This window comes from Chenopodium quinoa, unplaced genomic scaffold (genome assembly GCF_001683475.1).
Source record: "Chenopodium quinoa cultivar QQ74 unplaced genomic scaffold, ASM168347v1, whole genome shotgun sequence".
NCBI classification, from domain to species: Eukaryota; Viridiplantae; Streptophyta; class Magnoliopsida; order Caryophyllales; family Amaranthaceae; genus Chenopodium; species Chenopodium quinoa.
Window position 1 is genome coordinate 483084 of NW_018743572.1, and position 12324 is coordinate 495407.

Here is a 12324-nt window from a genome sequence, read left to right on the forward strand (position 1 = left end):
CTCACTAAGCATGGTGAAAATTACTCTAACAATTAAATCTAGGGTTTTCATGAACTCAAATAAGTTAGGAGAGTGATAGTAAAAGAATGGATTAAACATTGAAGAACAAATAAACAAGTTTATGGGAGAAATTATCAACTCAAAACAATTAAAAACTGAAAATTAAGAGTAAGAGATAGAGGAAATAGATTACTTAATAAACTTCAAGGTTGAGAAATTGTTGAAATTAATGGAACAAACTTCCAATAATTCTTACAAATGATTGAGTTTTTGAGAACTAAACTAAGGAGAGGACAACTATGAACTAATTAAGAGGATACGTCTACAAGAGTTAAGGAGGAAGATGGTCTCAAAAACTGAAGTCGAGCGTTCAATTTATATGCCCCAAAATTACATTGTAAAATCCGTCAAAATCAATCTTCATAACAAAAGGAGCTCCCGCTCTTAGCTTCTCTGCGCGCCCGCTTCTAGTGGTGCAGGAGATGGCAGAATGTTGAGAGGCAGGGAGGAGCGCCCGCTCCTCCAAGGATGCGCGCCCGCTCCTCCAAGGATGCGCGCCCGCTCCTCCAAGGATGCGCGCCCGCTCCTCCAAGAATGCACGCCCGCTCCTACTTGGAGCAGGGGAGACAGAATATAGTGCTGAGTTTATGAGAGGCCGCTCCTTGCTAGGTGCACGCCCGCTCCTTCCTGGTGCAAGATCCCTTAAGAAAGTCTTCAAGCTTGAGCCACTTAGCCACATTCTCATTGCACCTACAAACACGAGCACACACATAAAAAGAAATGGGGAAGCCAAAAGATGCAATTTACCATAAAAGGAGTTAGGAAAAGGGATTATAGTAGGGGAAAGAGTCAAAAATCGTGTTTAAAATGCCATAATAAGTGGACAAATAAAACACTTATCACATCACTTTTGTATAGTGTACCAACTTTCTCTCGAAAAAGAAAAACGTGAAAAAAGAAAAAAGTGAAGTTTTTGAAGGCATGTTGAATGAGATTCATCCGTTAACATTGTATCTCATAGTGCAAGGATTGTACCATATTAGACTATCCTAGTTGAATCTATAATGAAAGTATTTAGGTGACTTAGGTGCGGTGGCTATGTACTTCATACTTTGTGATGCAATGATGATTAATGTTGATATGATGAGGCATGCTTCAGCGTTGTGTTAAAATTTCATGACAAAGGGTTCCTAAGGGAAGTATATTTGGTCATGTATCCATGTAGTGTGTGAAAGTGACACTAAAGCTAGGCTGCAAGGGCTAAGTATGTGGGAAAATATTATTTCATGAAGAGTCAAATGATGGTGACTCTTTAGGTTAGGTAAGTTTATAATGTAGGGATCAAGCCCCCAAGTCTAGCTCTAAATGGATAGGTATGAGCATAGGAGATCCCTTAATATGATCAATTATGAACGTAAATATGAATGCATTTTTATTATGGCTGCACCTCGATGTGAGGTTGCCTATGTATCCGTAAGGAATCAGGCTGAATGTAGCTATATCCGAACCTCGCACAGGTGTGTGTATACCCAAAAATGTCTTTTTAAGGGTTGTAACGTGGTAAGGCTAAAGGTTGAAGAAGAAAGGGATAAAGGCTCAAGACCCTAGATAAGCCCCCAAGGTGTGCAACCTTGCTTTTGAATCTTTGTATTCTTTAGTTTTCTAACTTTTGAGCTCTTTTTTTTTTTTTTTGCTCTCTTTTTTTTCTTTTGCATTTTTTTTTATAAGTGTGGGAAATCCCAATCATGCGGTCTATCACTTACTTGGAATTCATGTTTCTCAGGCACGATACCGAACACTCGATAGGAGACGCAATTTGAGTCGTGTTCATATCAAAGACATGTTCATGTCAATGACATTGGAACACTTTCCCTTTTGTACACTTTTATTTATTTTTTTGCTTGTTTTTTGCTATTTTAATCTTTTGAAGTTACTGAATCTTTTTATGAAATTGAAAATTTCATAAAGTGCACACCATCCCATCCCAAGGTTAGGTAGATATGGGTTGACAAATGAAAGGTCTATCGTTAGACGAGGCTCAAGGTGGTTTATCAAAAAAGGATTGCATATTTCAAGGGTGAAAGGTGATATAATGTGGATACAGGGGGTGCCTCAAATCACTAGTATACCTTGTGCTTAGTTCGAAATTTATTTATTTATTTATTTTTATTTTTTTAATGCAATGTAATAAAATGATCATATGCAAGAAAATAGATGCTCATGTTATTAAAAGGAAAAAGTAAAAGAAAGTCCTACAAAATTAATCTAAGGGAAAATGAATGGTGCCTATGCTAGACTTATTAGGGAAAGGCTAGATAAAAGAAATAAAAAAAAAAGGTCATGAAATCTTGTTGTCGAAGCTCGCCTTGTATCTTTTGCTTTATTATCACCCAATCTTCTTGCTAGCTAGAGGTAATGGGATCTTGTTTGCTTCTATGAGATCTTGAATGAGATTTTGAAATCTGTAGCATTCATTGGTGGTATGACCATTTCCTCGATGGTACTTGAAATAAGAATTGGGTTCCCATCTTGAAGATCGCTTTTCTTGCGTTGGATCTTCGGTAGGGCCAATAGGTTTGATTAATCCTCGATCATAGATGTTTAGGGTAAAAATTACCCTAGAAAGGTGTCCCAATAAGAGAAGGCCACGTGTCAAGTCCAGGCTGACCCAAGTGGCCCCCTAGCAACTTGACACGTGGCCCCTTCAGATAGATTCTGAAATGGCGGCCTTCAAGGGCTGAAATCCCAAGAAGCGCCGTAATTCGGTGCATCCCACTAAAATCTAGGTCAAGTGACCTAGGTAAGGGCACACCTACCAATGACCCTATAAATAGGGAGTTATTTCTCCATTTTGGGGACTCATTCAATTAATTATTATACCCACTTTCTCTCTCATCAGAGAAACACCTGAGCTTGAAATCCAAGCATATACCCACCTAAACTTCTGTACTCTTTATTCTCTTTCAAGATACTAACTTGATCTTCGGAGGCGGAGCTCCAACCTACCGGAGTCTCCGTTGTTTTTGCAGGTACAGCTTAGCCGGACAAGTCTTTGTGGCGTAACTCTCCCGAGGGACAAAAACACCCAATACATTTGGCGTCGTCTGTGGGGATCGTACCTCAAGGATGGTTCAAGAGTCTGTACCACCTCCTAAGCGTCCAGTAGATCACCGGAAGTTTTTACTGACCAGGAGGATGATGATCCTTAGGTCGAAACCTATATAGCCAAGGATGGCTCTCTAATAACCAAGCGCATCCGCCCCAAGGACACTCTGGAACGGGGTGCAAGCCAAGCGGGTACAAGTCGACCTCCTGGTCAGCCGGAAGGGGAAACCCATATGGCTGGTGGATTTGCTCCAGTCACCCAAGACGAACTCATGAAATTCATGACTAGTTTCAAGAGTGAAATTAAGGATCTAATCACCAAGAGCCAGGCTGGCCCAAGCAGGGGTCAGTCTGCACGGAAGACTCTTCTGGAGAAAGGGAAGTAAGTCAGAGAGAGGTAGCCAACTCCACATCCAAAGGAGAAGGAAGCCGGGACCATTGATTGGTCCAAGATTCTTCTGCTTAAGAGGAACACCAACAACACCCGCCGGAATGAACAACTGGTGGGAAACAAAAAATCAACTCTTGATATCCGGGAGATCATCACCCGCAAGAGGAATCAACAGTTGTCTCAGTCTGCTTTTACATCAAGCTTTCCAGACAGCTCTAAGAACACATCTGCAGGGAATGTGCAATCCTTGCATGAGAGTCATACAGGTTGTACTACTGTCCATTCTGGCCCTCAGATGATTGGGAATTCACCGCATGTACCACCTATGGTCTACGGTCCGTATTCTCCTCATTTCATGCAGCCGACCCTCTTCGGAGGTCAGGCGACATATATTATTGTCCAGCCATCGGACTGACAACTTCATCTGCTCCGCCTTGGTGAACTACCTTCTGCGTTCACCCGGGAAATAACCGAGGCGGCACAACCGGCCAAGGCTAAAAATGTGTTGGTGGGTACCTATGACGGTACCTCCAACCCGGAAGATCACCTCATGGCTTACACCAACGTCGTGTATTTGCAAGGGTTGGATGATGCCACTTGGTGTCGATGATTTCCGGCTACATTGAAGGGCATTGCCCACCAATGGTTTGACAACCTTCCAGCCGGCTCCGTCGATAGTTTAAGAAGCTTGCCTTCTTGTTTGCTTCCAACTTCTCAATGAACATCCCTGCGAAGAAAAAAAGTCTTGACTAGAGCCCCATTAAGTAGGGAGAGATAGAAGGATTGCGCTCCTACGTCAAGTAGTTCAATCTGACAAGAATTTAGATTCAAGGATGTCTGACGAAGTAGGCTTTACAGACTTCTTTAGGGGTTTGAGAGACGGGTCGACCTTTAAGTTCGACCTTGTAAGAAAAGGGGCTTTTACCTTGTAGGCGGCCCTGAGGGAGGCAGAAAGCTATATTCAAGCAACCGACCTCTGCTTGCCTGAAAGGCAAAAAGACAGTCGGCCTGCTAAGCCGACGAAGAAAAAAAATGAGAGCAAGAAGAGAAAAGAAGTCTGGGCGGTGAGTGATTCCGACCAGCCGTCCTAGAAGAAAAAGAAAGAACTTAATTCGTACGTCCCCAAGTAGAGTTTAATAAGTACTGCAACTCCATCCTTATGGAGATCAAGGACCGGGTGTTTATAGAGTAGCCGAATCCAATGAAAAGTTCCATTCAATCAAGGAACAAAAATAAATTCTGCCAATACCATGAGGATGTTGGCCATGACATCAACGACTGCTTAAGCCTTCAACGGGCGTTAGACTATCTGGCTGACAAGGGGATGTTAAAGTCCTACATTTCTAAGTCCAAAGGGACTAATAAGAAGAACCCGGGGCAGTCATCTAAGACGCCCCAGCCTGCTAGTAGTTTGGACACCGATAAAGAGCCTGTCTACACCATAGCATGCGGGTTCTCATGCGGTGGCCCTACTATCCGGGGCACCAAGAGCCATCTTCGAAAGATGGACAATTATGATGATGATGATGAGCAGGCGACAGCTATCTCCTCCTTCCCAGATGTTCTGATCACTGAGAAGGACAGGGGCACCGTCCGCCGTCCGTATTGAATAAAGGTCGCCAACCAGCTGGTTGGGCGAATCCTTATTGACACCGGCAGCTCGTCAGACATCATCAGTCTCCGGTGCCAGCAAAAGCTGAAATACAACCACAGCAGCATGCATCAGGTTACCCACCCCTTGGTTGGTTTTGGGGGTGGGATGGTTTATCCAGTCGGTAGGATCGACTTATCTATCCGGCTTGGTGAAAAAGGAAAAGGACAACACCTGGTCGTCAAATTCTTGGTCGTTGAGGAACTGACCGACTATAACATCATCCTAGGCCGTCTGACCCTCAACGAAGCCAAGGCTGTAATCATTCCTTCTTTCATGCTCATTAAGTATGAGAGGGATGATGGTTCCTTGAATGAGTACCAAAAGACGGCCCGGGAGTGCTACCTCTCAGCCTTCAAGGATATTGTTGCCCCATACGGCCAAGGGCAGGAACCAATAGACCTTGACAATGTCAAGGATGCCAGCCCAACCCCACTAGCAGCCGGGAAGAAAAGAAAGGCTCATCAGCTTGTGGAGGTGAAGAAAGAGAAAAAATAGCAATCATTGACCGGGGAACGGTCAGATGACCTCTGTCCCTAACCGGCTGGAGAACATATTGATATACCTCTGGATGATAGAATAATAGTATGCTCTGGATGGCTGCTTATGCTAAGTGGGTTGTAGATCTGCACCTATTGCTGAAATAAATCAAAGACATTTTTGTCTTTGATGTGGAAGAGATGTCATGCGTCAACCCGGATCTTGCTGTCCACAAACTCGCCGTGGATCCAAAAAAGAAGCCCATCCGGCAAAAGAAAATAAATTATGGCTCGGAAAGAAGTCAGGCGGCAGCTGCCGAAGTAAAAAATCTGCTGGATGCTGGGTTCATTCGACCATGTCATTTCCCCGACTAGGTGGCAAATGTTGTGCTTGTAAAGAAGCCGAATGGTACCTGGCGTATGTGTGTTGACTACACAGACCTCAACCAGGCATGTCCAAAGGATAGTTATCCGTTTTTAAAGATCGACAGTCTGGTCAATTCTACAGCCGGGCATGCCTTGATGAGTTTTATGGATGCCTACTCCGGCTTCCATCAGATACCCCTGTGGAAAAAAGATCAAGAGAAGACGGCCTTCGTCACTAATCAGGGGTTATTATGTTACACTGTGATGTTGTTTCGCTTGAAAAATGCACCGGCTACATTCCACCGAATGATTAATACGGTCTTCCATTAATCAAATTGGGAGGAATGTGGAGGCGTACATTGATGACATGATAGTCAAATCCAAGCAGCAGCCGGATCACCTTGCTGATCTCCTAGAAACCTTCATCACATACAGGCGACATAAGGTCATGTTAAATCCCATGAAATGCGTCTTTGGTGTTGAGTCTGGGAAGATTCTCGGATTTCTGATTGATCAAAGGGGGATAGAGGCTAACGCTGAGAAGATACAGGCGGTAATTGACATGAAGTCACCCCGCACTATTAAGGAAGTACAGAGACTAACCGATTGCCTGGCCCCACTAGGGAGGTTCCTCAGCTGGTCAGGTGACAAATGCCTTTACTTCTTCCAAGCAATCAGGAAGAAGACTAGATTTGAATGAGGGGATGATGATGAGGCGGCCTTTCAAAAGCTGAAAGAACATTTGCACTCTTTGCCAAGGCTTGTTAGCCCTCTGCCCAAAGAGACGTTACACATGTACCTAGCCGTCTCAGACCATGCCATCAGTGTTGTTCTCCTTGCTGAGAGAGACAACATCCAGCTCCCGGTCTATTTCATTAGCCATGCTAAAAAATGCTGAACTCCGGTACCCCATGGTTGAAAATTGTTGCCTGGCTCTATAAACGGCATTCAAGAAATTTAAGCTGTACTTTCTGGCACATCCGGTTGTAATTTACACCGGTCAGCCCCTCGAGCGGCTAATGTCTACCTTGGAGTCCTCCGGTAGAATGTTGAAATGGGCTATTGAAATGCAAAGTCTTGAAATCACTTTTGAACCCTGAAAGGCAATGAAGGGTCAAGCGTTTTCCGACTTCATTTTTGAAATGACACGGCCGGTACCACTAGATAACATTGATCAGGTTAGGAAAGTATATGTACACAGGAATCGACAAAGAACGACTGTGGTGCAGGAATTATATATGAGTCCCCTGAGGGGGACAGATTTGAATATGCACTACGGTTTAAGTTCTAGGCCTCGAATAACGAGGCAGAATACGAATCCCTGCTAGCCGAATTCCGCATGTGTAAGGCAGCAGGGGCAACAAATATTGACGCCTACTCTAATTCACATTTGGTGGTAAGCCAGTATGAGGAAAATATGAGGCAACTCATCCGGCTATGATCAAGTATCTTCAGGTAGTGAAAGAAGAGGCTGGTACACTTGAAGAATTTCGTATGAGTCAAGTGCCCAGGTCAAATAACATCCAGGCGGATGCATTGTCCAAACTGGCATCTTTCGCCTGCTGTGATACGCCTCGGTTAGTCTTTTGGGAAGTTCTAGAGAAAAAGAAGTATATATGAAGAACCCATTGGAATCCTTAACCGAAGCTCCACCTGGATGGATGGCATTCGGGCATATTTGACAGACGGCATGCTTCCTGTTTCACCACAGGAGGCAACCGTCATGAAGAAACAAGTAGAAAATTTCTAGATGAGAAATGGAGAGCTCTTCAAGGCGGGTTTCCTTAAACCTCTATTGAAGTGTGTTACCCCATAAAAGGGTAAAGATGTTCTCGAAGAATTGCATGAGGGATACTGCGCCACTCATATAGGCGGCAGGTCCCTAGCCATCAGAGCAAGGCGACACTATTTTTGGCCTTCTCTTGAAGCAGATGCTAAAGAGTTGGTGAAGAGGTGTGACAAATGCCTGGCAAGCTTATCCACCGCCCGGCTACTGATCTGACAGTAATCTATAGCCTAGTCCTGTTTGCTAAGTGGGGCATGAATATCTTGGGTCCTTATACGCCTGCACCAGGCGAAAAGCATTATATTTTGGTGGCTATGGATTACTTCACCAAATGGGTAGAGGCTGAGCCGGTCAAGAACATCAAGACAAAGGATGTCATTTATTTCATTTGGAAGAATATCATCACCCGGTTTGGGGTACCTATGTCTATGGTGTTCGATAATGGCCCTTAGTTTAAAACGCCTCACCTTAAGACTTGGTTAGGAGATCAAGGAACCTGACATTGATTTGCATCAGTCGGCCGACCCCAAGCAAACAGCCAAGTTGAAGAATTCAACAACCTTATCTCAGACGACATTAAATAGAAAGTTGAAAGAGCCGGTGGCTTATGGGCCATCCGGAGAACTTCTATAGGGGCAACCGGTGAAACCCCATTTCTCATTGTGTACGGTGTTGAAGCCGTCTTGCCCATTGAGGATTACGAGCCGACTCTCAAAGTCATGCTTTATGATGAAGAAGCAAATTGGGAGGTCATGTGGCTGGCATTGGACTCCCTCCCGGAACGCAGGGGCAATGTTGCCATGCGTCATGAGATATACCGTCTGAGAATGACTAGATCCTACAATAAGAAAGTACACAAGCGCTCTTTGAAAACTGGCGACTATGTGTTACGAAAAATTGAGGCAACTGGTTGGGCCAATGAGCTTTGAAAGCTAACCCCCAATTGGGAAGTCCCCTACCGGATCTATGAAGAAGTCAGGGATGGCACCTACCGTCTGGAAACCCTAGACAGAAGACGCCTACCTAGAACTTGGAATGTAGATAACTTAAAAAGTACTACTTCTGAGAATTGTAAAAATTTGTAAACAAAGAGTCTATTAATGAGAAATCAGGCTTTATTTTCAAAACTGTTTTGTTATCTTTATAATTACTTATGCGTCTAGGAAATACCTAGAACGGATTATTTTCTTAACCAACTAAGTTCGACACTTAGTGTTAAATTCAATGTTAAAACAACATGCGGCCAATGGCTAGATTAAAAAACTAAGCTAAAAAACGCTAAGTAGCTATACAACCGGTCTCAAACAAGACCAAAGGCCAATGGCCGGATGGTTGCTTATTTTACAAAACCGCTTGTCCCGACATGGACAATGGCGTCCAGCGACACCCCTCCGGGTGCAATCGTCGCAAAGAGAAGACTCTTTGGCAGCTCTACGTACCTATGGAGACGAAAAAGATTGAATGACCAAATTGGTCAACTCATAGCCGTCTGACCAGAATAGTCTACAAGAACGATTAAGTTTCCGAATACTGGATGCCCTGAGGCATCAGTCGGTTTCCGGCTGAAGTTCTTAAATAATTTTGTGTACTGGCTATACAATGATCCAGAGGAAATATTACCGCCTGGGTAAAAGGCTTGAAGCACCCGTTTAAATGGCCGGCTATGCACTTGGTTTGGGGCAATCACCATTGTGATTGATTGACTTTAAAACACCTCATACTTCCCCAAGTATCAAGTTTTTTCAAGACAATCAATCAAGTTGAAATGAAACCAACCACACAGCCGTCCAGGGGCAAGAACAGCCAGATTGCAAATTGCCGCATGCTTTTTTTAGGTAGGCAAAATATCAAAGAATTGCAGTATATATGCAAGATTAAAATTAAAAAAATTCAAACACAAAATGTATAAAAAACCAAATGAGTCAGAATACTTGATAATAATATTAAAAATGGCACTAAGGCCATAATAATTGTTAACTGGAATCACATCCGATGAAGAAGCAAAGATATAATTGTTAACCCAACTCCACAGTTGGTAAAAATACAACATACTCGGCTTACAAGCCAGAAAAGAAAGAAACTTGGCATATTATCGCTGAATTTAGGGAGGCTGGTATAAGGCTGAGGTGGAGGCTGCTTACCCGGCTAGCTCTGCCCGATTGAGAGGGTTTCTGATTGATTATTAGTTGCTTGAGGCTGGCTGCCTTCGTTTGGCTCTTCCACCGGCGGCTCCTCTTCATTATCTGAGACATCATATCCCAGCTCTACAGCCCAATCCTTGAAACGAGGCGTAGCTGCCTCTCCCAGCACTTGGGCATCATACACCGTAGTGGCGTAATCATACCTAAGTTTATAGACTTCAAAGTCTATATCTGAATAGAGGAGACCCCAAGTTATCTTTAAGCGGGCTGCATTGTCCCGCTCATTCTCCTCCTTCAGCCGCTTCTACTCCTTGGAAAGTTCATTTGCATGCTGATTCCGCAAGTTGATAATTTCCAGCCCCAACCGAGAGACGTCTTCCTTGATCTTTGTGTTCTCCTTGTCAGCGTCTTCTAATGCCTTGAGTTCAGCCTTAGCATCCTTCAGTTTCTGATCAAGGTCATTAGCCCGGCTGGTAGCTTCGTCGTTGGCAGCCGTCAAACTCCGGATCAGCTCCTCCTGTTTCAAATCTACTGCTTTAATCTCTAATTCACACATATAATTAGCATATTAAGCAGAGTTGAGGTTTTTAGTGGCCCTCCGTTTGGCTTCATTTACCTCTTCTTGTTTCCGCCTGAAGAGGCCTCGGAGCCCATCCACCCTCAGCATTACCTGAGAAAAAGGCAGCCGAATTATGAAATACTTGGTAAAAAAAATGAAGAAAAAAAAAATATCAGAATTAAGTTGAAGAATCGTTTACCTTAGCCAGTTGGCCCATTATCCGGTAAAAGTCCACCACCTGCAAATCAGGTATGGAATTCTTCTCCAACCAGGTGAGGGTCCTCACCATCCATTTGGAAAACCTAGGAAGATCCGGCTCGTCGGATGTAAGATCAGCACCAAAAGAAGTACTTGGTGAGAGGGAGGCAGCGTAGTTGCACTAGTAGAAAAATACAATAAGGCACCCCAATAAAGGCACCGGTTCAGGCCAAACCGGTGTCCTAAACAAGCCCAAAATTGGGCGCAAATTTACATAAATAGAAAAGGCACCGATTCAGCCCAAACCGGTGCCAAAAATAAAAACGCGCCCTACCTATACTTTCTTTCTTCTTCCCTCTCTCTTTCTTCACTGTTTCATTCATTCATTCGAGCCCTAAGCTCTCTGATATGTTCGTTTTATATAGTAATTTACCCCCGTCCCTTGGTCATAATTAGTAGTGTTTTTGGCTCTTTCGAGCCACTTTTATTACTAATTTGTGTTTTCTAGTGTTTTCGTAGTCTTTGTTGAATTTTGTAGGAAATTGCGCCTTTGGAGCATTTTCTCGGGTTTTTCATGGAGCGACTACGGGAATTAGAAGAGCACGACCATCTTTGAAGCCCAAGGCCAGTTAGAGTCATCGAGCTGGTGATTAAGGGCTCGGTAATTGGGATCCCGAGGTATTTACACCGAGTATTCAAGATACGAAGAGGAAATCCGGATAGGGCCGAGAAATCAAGCCCAATCGACGTCCGAGCCTCAAAGTGAAGCAAGGGCCCGATCAGGCAAGATCTAGCACGATCGGGCACGGCGTTGCTTGGTGATGTGCGTGGTCTATAGCGCGACAGATCGTGCGAGCGTCTAGCACGATCAGGCAATGCTGCTGAGAAGGAGCGCACGGAAAAAGGCGGGCCCGATCGGGCGCGCGTTTTTATGGAACCTGATTAGTTTCGTTTTAATTTTTGTTTTGGGGACGTTTAAGTAGGATATTTGTACGGAATTTTGATTACCTTCTTTCTTAAGACTTTCTCTCTCTACTTAGAATATTTTCTCTCTCTTAAATTCTCTTTCAACTTTTGTTCTTATTTACTTCCATTAATCCAGTTTTCTTTTGGTAACAATTTCAGCTATTTTACTTACTTCTTTGATTATGCTTTTAATTAGTTATTTGATTAGTTTAGTTACCATGATGCGTGAGTAGTTTCATTCTAGGGTTTATGGGGATCCATAATTAATATGAGGGATAATTTGTTATTATTGATTATTGATATTGCATGATAATTTCTTATTGAATTGTTTTAATTCTTTGCAATTAGATTATGAATCGAGCAGATGTAATTTGATTGTGAATGTTTAGCAATATTGAACTGATGAATCGAGCAGATGTTAATTTAATATTAAAGGCTATTTTCAATAGGAACTTAAATCTAGTAAATTGCGAGAGCCTGTTAGATCTGTGTTGATTAATAAATTGCGAGAGCCTTTTAATCATGTTATTTGTGCATTGTTAATTATTAATTACTTCGTTTTATCCCGAAATATTAATTATTGGTGAACCTGTGACCCTAGGCTTCCTCATTATTGTTTCTTTTCTCCCTAAACTTATTCTTCGTAGTATAGAATTTATTCCCAAAAATTATTGGTTACTTA